Source organism: Macrobrachium nipponense, chromosome 40 (genome assembly GCF_015104395.2).
Source record: "Macrobrachium nipponense isolate FS-2020 chromosome 40, ASM1510439v2, whole genome shotgun sequence".
NCBI classification, from domain to species: Eukaryota; Metazoa; Arthropoda; class Malacostraca; order Decapoda; family Palaemonidae; genus Macrobrachium; species Macrobrachium nipponense.
In genome coordinates, this window is record NC_061101.1 from 31395252 (window position 1) to 31408058 (window position 12807).

A 12807-nucleotide genomic window follows, 5' to 3' on the forward strand; every position below is an offset into this window, starting at 1 on the left:
TGTCAAAGTGAAGCACCATACTGTCATCACCAAAGCACCAAAACATTTTGATAGTAAATGAAAATATAAAAAATTATAATGATACTTAAACATACTTAGATTTTAACTATTTAACATGAAAAATAAAACTAAACTAATCTATCTGTGTAGTACTTCAAAATTTAATCTTCTTTGAATCTCCTTTGAACTGTGTAATAGTACATCAGTTTTCGCTAAAAACCAGATGTTTTCAGGTTTCAATGAGCTGAAAAATGCAGTAGACATCTACAAAGAGTCAAACCTCCAGAAATTGTATATCCCTAGGTTACGACGATCGAATCGGCCCTGAAAAGAGCTCCAAAGAGGAGATTCAAAGAAGATCTGAAGTACTGCGCATAAATAGTGCTCTGCCGAATTCATGGTGATAAGGAAAACTACCAAAGTCGATCCTCTGGTAAACGCCCTAATCAATTGTAAGTAGTCATCCAAAAAAGGTCTATATTAACAGCATGTTTCCCATATTGGACGCACTGCCGGCTGCTTCACTACTTTACTAGCTAGGCCTCAAATCTTCTTTGTATATCCTACGGATAGGTATACAATTTCTGGAAGTTTGACCCTTCATAGACATCTATTGCCTTTTACCTTGTTGAAACCCCAAAACATCTCTTTTTCAACAAAAACTGATTTATTATTACACGGTTCACGTTGCTCAGCTGCCATTTTCTTGCTGTCACTGATATGCCTGAGGCAGTAAACAAGGGTTCGCGCATGTGCAATTCACTACTGTACCAATATCTATTGCTATCAATATCCAGTTTGCATATTTTAAGATAAAACAGAGGTTAATGAAAGTCTAGCCATGCACAGTGCAAACATACCTCCATGACGCTTTTGAAATTTTTACCTAAAGCACCAAAAATTTAGAAGATTGACGCCATCTCGATGTTTGCATTGTCACTTGTGTCAATAAACTTTCCATTCCATGTGTTAAATCCGCAAACCACTTGTACCCATAGACACTTTCTTCACAACAATCGTAGGCAATGACACCATCCGTCTGGCTTCCAAGGAAACTCATGATTTTTCAGTAGAAAGAAGAAGCGTGCACTGAATTACATACATTTTTTACATATTCATGATTATTAGTTTGAAAATAATCATTGTTGAAAAAGTAACTAGATTCCTGACTCAAATATCAACAGTTTTGCTGTGAACAGTATCTACGGTGTTGTTCGGGCTCTATTGTTTATCAGTGTTGCCAATTGGTGTGTTTACCCTCCAAACAGGGTATAAGACTTACACAAAACTGGGGAAATAAATGAAATTAGCTTATCTATTTGTAGTATATGTACATATTAGAGCAATTTTCTCATTATTGCATTACTATGACAACTAGAATTCATGGAAACAGTTTGTAAATGCATCGGCGTATGTGTGAAGCTCCACTAAATTGGCAACGATGAAATTTTGCCGTCGTCTGCTCTACTTTAGAAATATCTGTAATTTTTCGGGGTTAATTTGGTTGCAAAAAAGGGATAATAGACATGAATTAAAATAAACATTTTGAAGTAACATAAAGTAAAGTTAAACTAAATAATGAGTAAAGTAAACAATTATGGGAATAAAGCTTTGCACCTCATAAACAGTGGAGTCGTGTGCCGCCCGCAACTGTGTTTGTGGAGTGAGCGCTTAGGTCAAGTGCAATTTGGAGTGAATTAAGACCAAAATGTGTATAATTACAATCAAATAAGCACTGTGTAGTTTCAGTTGTGATGGCAGTAAGGATAAAACCACCAATTACAAGGTAAAAATGAATTTCAGTTCAAACCATGACCCCAGGAATAAGAAGTTTCATACTTTCAATAATATAGGCAACAAAGTGTTGTTTTATTGTGCTGATTACAAATGCAATCTTGAGTAAGATCAATAAATGTTACATATATATGCTAATATTGTTCAAATGAGTGCTGTTCACAGCAAAACTGTTGATATTTGAGTCAGGAATCTACTAGTTGCTTTTTCAACAACGAATATTTTCAAATTAATTATCATGAATGTGTGAAAAATTTATGCAATTAATGACCTTATACTGATGCTTAACTATTTATTTTAATAATTATCTAGTGCACACCACTTCTTTCTACCAGAAAATCGTGATTTTCCTTGGATCCCAGACGGATGTCGTCATTGTTTACGATTGTTGTGAAGAAAGTGCCCCAGCGTCTATGGGTACAAGTGGTGTGCAGATTTAGCACATGGAATGGAAAGCTTATTGAGGCAAGTGACTCCACAAACATTGAGATGGCGTCAATCTTCTACATTTTTGGTGTTTTAAGTAAAAATTTTGAAAGCATCATGGAGGTATGTTTGCACTGTGCATGGCTAGATTTTCATTAACCTCTGTTTAATCTTAAAATCGACCTTAATTTCTAACTTCGGAGAAAATACTTACTTCTCACCACCAATGACTCGTGGCCCATCTCCAGTGTCAGGACGTGTTAAAGTACTTTTTCGGAGGGTGGATCCACACACACGGCCAAAACTGGATCAGCTAGTCCACTCGGTTGTTTCCCCTAGGTACTGCGCCTATCCGATTTGGTGACTAGCTACCTACATTTTATGGATGTATGCAAAAACATAGAAAAAAGACTGTAGCCTAAATAGCTATCATAACCACAAACTAAAGTAATAGATATTGGCTAAACAAAAGCATAAGAAAAAGGTGATAAATAGCTTTTACTAGATACTATGGGTGCTGATTGCTGGGAACCAGGCTGTGGTGGTCGTCTTCAGTTTTACTCAACTCTTCTCCCCCTGCTCAGATTGCAGCTGTATATTGACCTAACGATATTTAGTAAAACTACAGAATAATTGTGCACATGTTAGGTATGCCATGAACAATGTCATATTGTTTGGGTGTCCCTAGGTGCCAAAGCCTTCCCTCCTCCCCTTTTAGATCAGTCATAGATCAGTTATGGCACCCTAGGATAGGTTAGAGTAAAGGATCGTTAGATTAGGTTGCATCCCTGTTGAAATACATCTTTGATCTTTTAAACAGTTGAAAATAATGTGCGCAATTTTACTTTACCTCAACCCTATCTTAAGGTTATCAGTACAGCATAACTCAACATTGAGATGGTGTGTGATAATAAAGCCACTGCTTTAATGAATTTGCTTAATTTAAGCTCTAGTACAATGCATGGTAAAATTAATAAAATGACTGAAGTAGGCTGTGGTTTTAAGAATAAGGTTTTTAATTTGTACTAGGTACTTTGATAATTGCATTACCCTATATGCTATGTCATTGCAAGTGTATAGGCTTAGGTAGCAAGATAATTGTAGAATGCAGAAATGAAACATCTTGCTTGTGTATATAAGGTGCCACATTTATTATGGAGTATTTTTCAAGTTCAGTCTAATAGCCTATACTATCTTCGTAACTTTTTCAAAATGACCATAACGTTAGCTAAGAGTGTTTTTTCAGATGTTATGATTCCTTTTGTTTTGTCTAGTAGGTGGCGTTGCTGTTGTAGAATTTTAGAATACCTGGGCTTGAATTTGACAGATTTTATTTAATTAAAATTTGCAAGTTGCCTGTAACTTAGTTGAACTGGAAATTTGGTGTATTCCAAAAGTTTTTTGTGTGATTTCAATTAATATTGTTCATTTTTATTAAATGCATATTAAACCCATTATTCTGCACATTCCTCTCATTGGCAGGGTATTTATTATGGGGGAACAGGTGAGAGATATATTAGATATACTATTGAGAGACATCTGTAACTAGCCTTGAGTAACTTAAGGGACTGGGTGGGATCTATGGACCCCCGATCTAAACTAACCAAGAATGCTGTAAAATATATGGCAGTGGTATATATATACAAGGATACATTCTCTTTTCAACATCTTAGAATTATGTAAAATAAAATGAGTGGAGAAAAAATATTGGGATAAGTGGGTAATAGCAAAATATTTCCATGTATATACTTGTCTTGAAAATATTTTTAGTCTGTTATTTATAGTTAGATTACCTAAGCACAAGCGATTAGGTATATTTACGTGGCTAGGAACCAATTGGTTATGTACTTATCAATGGGACCTACAACTTATTGTGGAATCTGAAACCACATTAAGAATGGAGTATGTAACCGACTTGTCCAATGAGGAACTAATACTAGTCCAAGGCAACTCTACTTCTAGTTAGGGGTAGGGAGGAGAAAATTTTTTTTACATCATGGTGATGTGTTGGTATGGGATAAGGTTGAATAGAATTCCTTGATCCTTTTTTACCCGTGTGAGCATTTTTTTATTTTTAACTGATTCTTTATATATTACTTCATACTTAAGCATTTGAATTACAGGCAGTACCTGGTTATCAGCAGACTATGATAATGGTGATCCGGTTTTACGCTTGTCTAGTGCCATAAAATTGGCAATTTATGTCGCCATAATGCGCCAAGTTCCGGTTATCGGTGCCATAAGGTGCCAATAATAGAGTTATGGTGTCATAACATACCTAACAGTGGCTCCATTAACCGGATATTGGAGCCATAAGCGCCATGAATTACTGAGTTACGGTTTATGTCGGTGGTCGCTTATCAGCACCCTGCCAAGAACAGAACCTCCACCGATAACTGCAGACTGCCTGTATACAACTAACCCAGTAATTATATAGCTAAGAGTTTCACTCACTGGCAGTTAAAATCCCGAATTTTGGGGGTCACACTAATTTTCTATTTGTTTTCGCTAGGTAACAGTGCCCAGCCCACTTTTTGGGCAGGAGAGAGGAACAACTCAGCAAAGAGCTCAGTTTGTTTCTGCCGGCTGATGGGTGTTGTTGGTTGCAATTATTCCTGAAATTTTTCAATTTCCTTTTGTATCATCGTAATTGGTGAAGTACTCTGTTCTTATATTAGCTGCCTTGGCAAATCATTTAGATAGTGTTAGGTTCTTTGGTGAATTTTGCATAAAGAATTAGTTTTTGCTTTTTTGTTTTCTCCTTGGTGACCGTCAGGTCTTAATGTTGTCAACAATGTTGGACACAGGTTCTGCTAGCTTTAGGTATTGTGCAAAAGGTTGCAAGACTAGGCTAACCAAGGAATCTTATGATACTCATACTTTGTGTACTGATTGTAGAGGGCAGATATGCTCATTTGTTACTAGATGTAATGAATGTTTTGATTGGAATGAAAGGATATGGAAGAATTTGGAGTCTCATTTCAAGAAATTAGAGAGAGACAGGAAGAGAAAAGCTTTGCTTAGGGCTAATTCAAAACCAGCTAGGAGGGTTCTTCTGAATTGAATTTGGATCTGAGTATTCCTGTTGTATCTTTAGCTCCCACTCCCATTTCTCTTGCTGTGCCACCTTCTCCAGTTGCAGGCTCTCGCACTTCCGATCCCAACCCCATCACCAGTGTAGAAGAAAAGATTGATAAGTGACTGGTAGCCCAAGGGAGGTCAGTTGGTCTGCCCATCTGCCCACAAGCAGTCGCCCCCTCAGTTCAACTTGTTGTTGCTTCCCAGGTTGCAAAGGAGAGCCATTGGGAAGGTCTCTCCTTGGATGTGCACAGACTGATGAGTTTAGGTGACTTCTCTCCATAGTGCCAGTGGCGTTTGGGGAGCAAGTCTCGGCCGTTGAAGAGAGGCGCTTCTGGTACAGCGCCAGTGGTTACTACTAAAAAACCTAGAGAACCACGCCCTTCTTCCAGTCATTGGGATAGCCCAGAGCGTCTTTCTTCTGATTGCCTCTCGGAAATTGACGCTCCTCCTGCATCCAAGGCTTGTCATCACTCTTCGGCTCCTCTTCGAGCTCCTGATTCTGTTGTGTGTAATGCTCCACCTGCAGTTATGGAGCAGTCTTGTGTTTTTGTTGTCAGATAAAGTCAAGCTCCCTCCTGTCAACCACCAGTTAGTGCCCGCTTGCGTCATGCAGGAGCGCCCATCAACTCCTGCTACTGCTTCTTCTGCTGTGGCAGTGGATCCTATTCAGTTAAAGCTTGACAGTATTTTGCTTTTACTGAATAAGCCGCCTCCTTCAATTCAAGCTCCCATGGCTCTGTTAGCTCCAGCAAGCGCCAACAACAGTTCAGCTAGCGTCGGTAGTGGTTGAAGCTCCCTCAGCATCGTCTCCTTGGCTGCCTTGAGAAGCTTCAGTACTGCAAGCTCCTGTAGAGTCTGTATCAACGCAGATTCTGGTCGATGTGGCTACACCTCAGGCGCCTGCAGATGCGGATCTTTCCCCTATTTCGTCTGAGGATGAAGCGACAGAGGAGCAAGAGTCTCCCTCTTCAGCATATGTGGCTTTAATGAAGTTCCTGCTCTCCCCATATCCGTCTTTCTTCATCTGACTACTCTTTCGTCTCCTGAATTGACTTTTGATATGCATATGCCTTCTGCTAACCCCTCAAATGTGCCAAAGATGGTTTTGTCTTCCTCGGCTAAAAAGGCATTTAAAAAGATAGATGCTTGGCTTGTGGAAAAGAGGGAACAAGGTAAGACCTCTTTTAGTTTTCCGCCTTCTCGAATCTCCAGGTGGAAATACTTGTCTTATTCTACGAAAGAGACTCCTTCCATAGGTATATTTGCACCTGTTCGCAGTGAGATTTTTCTGGTCTTGTAAACGCAGCCTGACGCTGAGCCTTTTCTTCGGCGAAGATTTTGTTTTGTGCCTCAGAGTTGGCGCATCTTTTGAAAGGCATTTTCAAAGTCTTTGACGTTTTCAACTTTCTCGACTGGTGTGTTGGCACCTCTGGCCTGCAAGATTAGGACTTGCCCTTCGCTTTCAGAGAACTTTTTGGCGGACTGGGAACGCTCAAGAAGAGGAGGCTCTGGTGTTCCTACATGTTGGAAGGGGTTACTTCCTTGCAGAGGTCAGCTCTTTTATACTTCCCCTTGGGTAAGAGGCATTTGTTTCCTCAAGCCACAGTTTTAAGCATTGCTTCAAATCTGAAGAAGAAAAGTACTCGGGATCTCCTTGCCCAGTCTTCCAAAAGACCTAGAGATCCTCCAGCGGTGGTTTCGAGACAACCTCTTCCTTCAAGAGGCCAGCCCTGCGGAGCAGACAAAGATCCCTCTCCAGATCTAGAGGAAGTATGAGGTTCTCTTCCATCAAGAAAACATCTTCGAAGGGTTCCTCTTGCAAGTGAGAATGCCGTTCTCCACACACGTGTAGAGGCCGGACTTCTCATGTTTGGGAAGTTTGGCAAAGGAAAGGGCCAGAACCTTTGGGTTGTCAAGGTTCTGAAAGAGGGCTATGTTATCCCCTTCCTCAGGAAGGCTCCCTTAGTCAGTGTGGCGGGATCTCAAGCTAAAAAAAACAAAAGTAAGCAAGACCTCCCCACATTTACATTAACCTCTCCTGGCTTACAAATTTCCCCCAGCCACACTTTTCCCTTTACGTTACTTGAATTACTAACAGGACACTTGGTTCAGCAAGGCAAAAAACATAATCTCAAACACATTTACTCACCAGGAAACTTGACACAATCAGGGCGAGAAGCTGTGCTTTCAGCGTAATATGGCTGTCGAAAAACACCACCGCTACTAGTGAACAAAACATCTTACAACAAACCACTATCATTAACTCCCACTGAACACTTAAAAAACAAAAACAAAACAAACAAGCACCAAGATCATACAAAGCATGATACATCACTAACACAAATAAACACCTATGACACCAAAACTTCATGCAGCTTAACAAACACCACAATTCCAACACAAACAAACACTAATCAACATCGAGACTATACAACAACACAAAACACAACAAATCAAGAACACAAACAAACACCAATCAACATTAAGAGTTCACAACAATTCACAAATGAAACACAACAGAAATTCACAAGCTCACCTTCAGATGGACACAAGCACAACAAACTCGATAACACAATACCAAACCAATCCAGAAAACATAAAACAGCAACTCACTACCTCTGACCAGACTGACTGTCCCAAAAACTGCCAAATACAGACTGCTGCCTTCTGACTCCCTCAAGGCTTCGTGACCGAACCCAGCCGCCCGCCAACAGGCAATTCACTCACTAACTACCCATACACCATTCTCTCTCTCTCTCTCTCTCTCTCTCTCTCTCTCTCTCTCTCTCTCTCTCTCTCTCTCTCTCTCTAAAATGCAACCACTACATCACTCCTCCATATTAGCACGCCAGTCATCTTAACTGTTTATTCAAGATGATCAGAGAGGTTTTTGGCTCTGGAGGACGAAGTAACCTCTCTTGTAGAAAAGGGAGCAGTAGAACTCATTCTACAATCATCTCTTCATTGTCCTCAAATCAAAGGGGGGCTGGAGGCCTGTCCTTAATGTCAGCGCTCTGAATGCCTTCGTCGTGAAGACAAAGTTCAAGATGGAAACAAAACAAACAGTCCTGTCATTCATTCACCTGGGAGATTGGATGATGTCCATACTTCCATGTTCCCATACACCCCAAGTCAAGGAAGTATCTCAGGTTTGTTTTCAAAGGGAAGGTTTTTCAATTGCTTTGGACTGATGACGGCACCTTAAGTGTTTACTAGGGTAATGGTTCCCATAACAAAGTGGCTCCACCTTCAGGGGATACGAATATCTTGTATCTAGATGACTGCCTCCTAAGAGCCTAGTGAGAGAGTCAGTGTGCAGAGAAGATGCTTTTTAGTCCAGGAGTTAGGAGTCCTTGTAAACTACCAAAAATCCCAGTTGATTCCCACTCAGGAGATTCAATATTTGGGAATTATTAAAGTTACTCAAAGTTTTCGGTTTTTTCCAACCCAGAAAAGGGTAGATTCATGCCTAAAAAAGATTAAAGAAGTTCTGGCCTTAAACGTGTGCTCGACCAACAATTGGATGAGTCTGCTGGGGTTCCTTTTGTCAATGAAGCAGTTTGTGTCACTCAGCAGGCTTCATCTCAGACCCCTGCAATTCTTTCTGAAAGTGAGCTGAAACAGGAAGGAGCTTCCAGACTCACATGTTTTTCCTATAACACAGGAAATAAAAGAGGACCTTGTACACAGCAACATCTCTCTGATCTAAGTGGCTCCCTCCTGGCCATCGACGGAATGGTTCTCCGATCTTGTAGATCTTTTGGTGGACTTCCTGAGGCTACTTCCTCAAAAGAGGCAGCTACACAGACAACCACACTTCCACAGATTCCACAAAAACCTGTCTTCTCTGTACCTGACAGGATTCAAACTGTCCAGAAACTCCTCAGAAAGAAAGGATTTTCTAAGGGAGCTTCAAAAGCTATTGCCATGTGTAGGAGAAAATCTTCAAGCAATGTTTATCAGAATAAGTGGAGAATCTTCAGAGATTGGTGTAAGAATTCCAATATTGCTTCTTCTAAAACCACCGTGATACAAATAGCCAATTTCTTGCTTCATTTGAGGTCAGTAAGAAACCTGTCATCCTCTACCATCAAAGGCTATAGGGCCAAGTTTGCATCGGTTTTCCATCACAGAGGATTGGACTTATGTTCCAACCCAGACATCTCTGATCTCATTAGATCATTTGATACTTCTAATTGTAAAGATTCTCCAATGGTGCCTTGGAATCTGGATATTGTGTTAAAGTGGTTGTCTGGGCCTCATTTTGAGCCTATGTATGAACTAGGAAAACTCTTCCTAGTGTCCTTAGCAACTGCTAAAAGGAGTAGTGAGATTCATGCTCATGATAAGAAAATAGGCTTTTTGAAAGGGATTGCTATTTGTTCCTATTTCCTTGTTCTGTTTTGATCCCTAGTTTGACAGAAGTCCTGGGTAATGACAATGAGGAAAGAACTCAGTGTTCTTTCCTCATTGTTGTTTTGTCAAAAACCCTGGTGTTCTGTCAAAAACCCCTCCAGACCATTATCTAAGAATGCTCTTAGCATTCTTCTTAAGAGACGTCATTCGAGAAGCACGTTCTTCAGTTAAGGAGGATGTTCTCCTGGTCTGCAAGGCTAAAGCTCATGAAATTAGGGCAGTAGCCACTTCTCTGGCATTTAAAAGAAATTTATCTCTTACATCTATTATTCTATGTTTTGGAATTGCAAATCTGTGTTTGCATCGCATTATCTCCATGACGGGTCCGTTTCTTGCAGTTGGTGTGGTATTGGGAAAAGAAGTGCAGGAAGCAACCTTTCCTAGAATAATTTTCTCCTTGACATAAGGTGTAATGTTTTTTATGGGAAGCCTGGAGGTACGAAGTACCTGGAGTACCCTTCAGTCCTTTGATAGGGTGGTGGTGGATATTTAGTTAGTGTTTTGGTTATAGGTAACAATTTTTTCTGGTGATATGTTGGTACTGAGCCCTGAGCAGGTGCAATTATTTTGATCCTTTGTTAGCCATCGGAATTGTCCTTCACTACAAAGGTCCCGCTAAAGTAATAGGCGTTACATGGCTTTACTGCCACGCTGTTACATGATAAGATGAGTGGCAACCAGAGACAGTATTTTCCTGCTACAACTCTCTTATCAGGTAAGGAATCAACAGACATTTTAATTAATGTTGGCAAATTTTTTCTATTCTCAATCTATGTCTTTTTAAAGAAACTGAGGTAGAATTATCCATGCTTCCCTCCTTCCTGCAATGTGGAAATAAGTAGTCTTAATTTTTTTTTTCTTGATACAATGAAGCGCTTGGAAAATAAGGAATCTCCAAGGAAAATATACCACTATCACATCACACACACACACTCAAGCACACATCAGTTTTCTACAACTACTTAATCAGACAAAGAAACATAGGTATATACTATACCTTTTGCCCTTTACAACATTAAGGTCTTTAATCCAACCAAAAAAAAAATGTGTATCACAACAAATAAAAACATTAGAACATATGTTTACACATACTTTGCTCTATACAACATTAGGGTCTTTAATCCAATCAGAAAAACAAAGAAGGTATGTGTATCAACAGCAATAATATGATACTACTATAGTCCACTGTGACAAGAAGTATATTTTTGTTAACAGAAATACCACTTTCCCTGAGCTTCAATCCAACAAAATATCTGTAAACTGAACTCAGTATATCTTGCCCTTTAACACCAGGGACTTCAGTACATTATCACAATAATCCACGTTGTCCTTTACAACATAAACACCTCAAATTTGAAAATAATATCCAACATTTATACTTCTATTTGTCTTGATATATATATTTTCCGGGCTTAGCCTGTGTCGTTCCGTGAAATGGTTCCTTTAGCACTCATTTATAAGGTATAAATATTGCTATAAATACCAGAGAAAAAAAGCTATATGGTAATGCCAGAATAGTCCGGCTCGCTCACCTTTATTTAAGGTGTCGGTATGGTATCTGGGGCGAGTGAAACCACTACCAGAGGTCCCCCTGCCATTTAGTCTCTTCCTTTCTCAATATCCCTTGTCTACAGAGGAGCCGTTCCAAGCCCCCGCTACCCGCTACCGCTACAACTAGCGCTTTGTTTACCATTCCTTTTGATAGCCTTTTGCATCATGGAACGTCAGGTAGCTACTGCATCTAAGTTGAGTACTGCAATTAATGTTTGGTATTTTTTGGAGGTAGCGATAGGCATGATAAACTGTTTTAAAATAGGTTATATGCAGGAGTGGCAGCCCGCGCATTGCCGCTCCCACGCCGCCATTTCGTGGCTCGCTACCTGCGTATATTTACGCTCCTATCGTACACCAATTGGTCTCCTATACTAATTGGAGTCGATTCTCAATCATTTAGCAGTTCTCTATATATAATTTATAGATGCGTTTTTATTTATCTGATGTTTTAATGTTTAGTCCGATCGCGGGGGATAGCCTACTGACCGAACCGCATGCTTTCGGGACATAGCCTACTCAGTTAGCCATATTTTACATCTTGAGGTTGGCATATCAACCATATATCTAGTTAAGATGTATTATATGCTATTATTTATGGTAAGACACCCTTGTCTTCTACGGAAGGACCCTGATCCATTTGTAGGCTATACATGATCGTCCTCGAGCCACCCTGGCCGCCTTGCCCTTTCAGTTAAATATTTCGATTCGGCAATCTAGGCTAAGCCGCTCTGAGTTTGCCAGGCCAACTAGTTCAGATCGATTCGATTTACAAAGTTAGGCCAGCTGCTCGAGAGGACTCATTGCTTTCCCTTTCGCTCCATATTTATTTCTCTCTTTCTTATCTCCCCCGCGTTAGGACAGGATGTTTGTTGATATATGTGTTTTATTATGATTGATAATGTAAATTTGTAGGGCATGTTAGTAGACCTATAGGCCTACTCTTGATCGGTTGGTCCTTCACACCGCGTGGCTGTTCACCCGGCTGAGAAGGTTTCCAGCTGATCGCGTACGAGCCACCCTGCTAACCGACACCCCCCCCACTCACCCACCTCGCTGGAGTGCGGACTCTCTCACGCTACACCATGTAGCCGATCCGAGTCCCCTAAAGGGGGGGAGGATGGGCAGGGAGGGTTACCTGTGGGTAGGCCCACCGTACCATGCCTTGTAGTAGTGGGGGTGAGGGTACCCTGTTCGGCCGAGCCGTGGTTGGCCACCTGGCTCGCCCAAGCGGGATGCTCTCCGGTCCACAGTGTCATGTATCCCTTCCACGGTCTTTTTCACCCACCCTTTCCCCTGCTCCGGCGGATCCGGGACCCCGGCTTCAAGGTATGGTCTATGTAAATAGCCCTATTCCTTATCGACCAGATATGGGCCAAGGTTATAACCGACCCCCTGTTCTGTTCTCACGAAGCTGGGGACCCAGCATTGGGATGGCTAGGTGCATTTAGACACGTGATAGGTATCGATCCACACCTACGGGATCATTTACTGTTGCATGTACATATTGATACACACATATAATAACATCCACTAATT

General features: G+C 40.7%; 1 protein-coding gene across 3 annotated transcripts in view; it reads left to right on the plus strand.

The window, feature by feature from the left end:
* Window positions 1-12807, plus strand: part of LOC135212062 (keratin, type I cytoskeletal 9-like) — a 96072-nt gene that overhangs the window by 3477 nt on the left and 79788 nt on the right. Inside the window, exon 1 of one of the 3 annotated variants that reach the window (XM_064245405.1) lies at window positions 318-452. The exons of the other annotated variants lie outside the window; for them this stretch is intronic. The gene's annotated coding sequence lies outside the window, so the exon portion shown is untranslated. Of the gene's footprint in view, window positions 1-317; window positions 453-12807 lie in introns of those variants that run through there. 3 annotated transcript variants of the gene reach the window in all.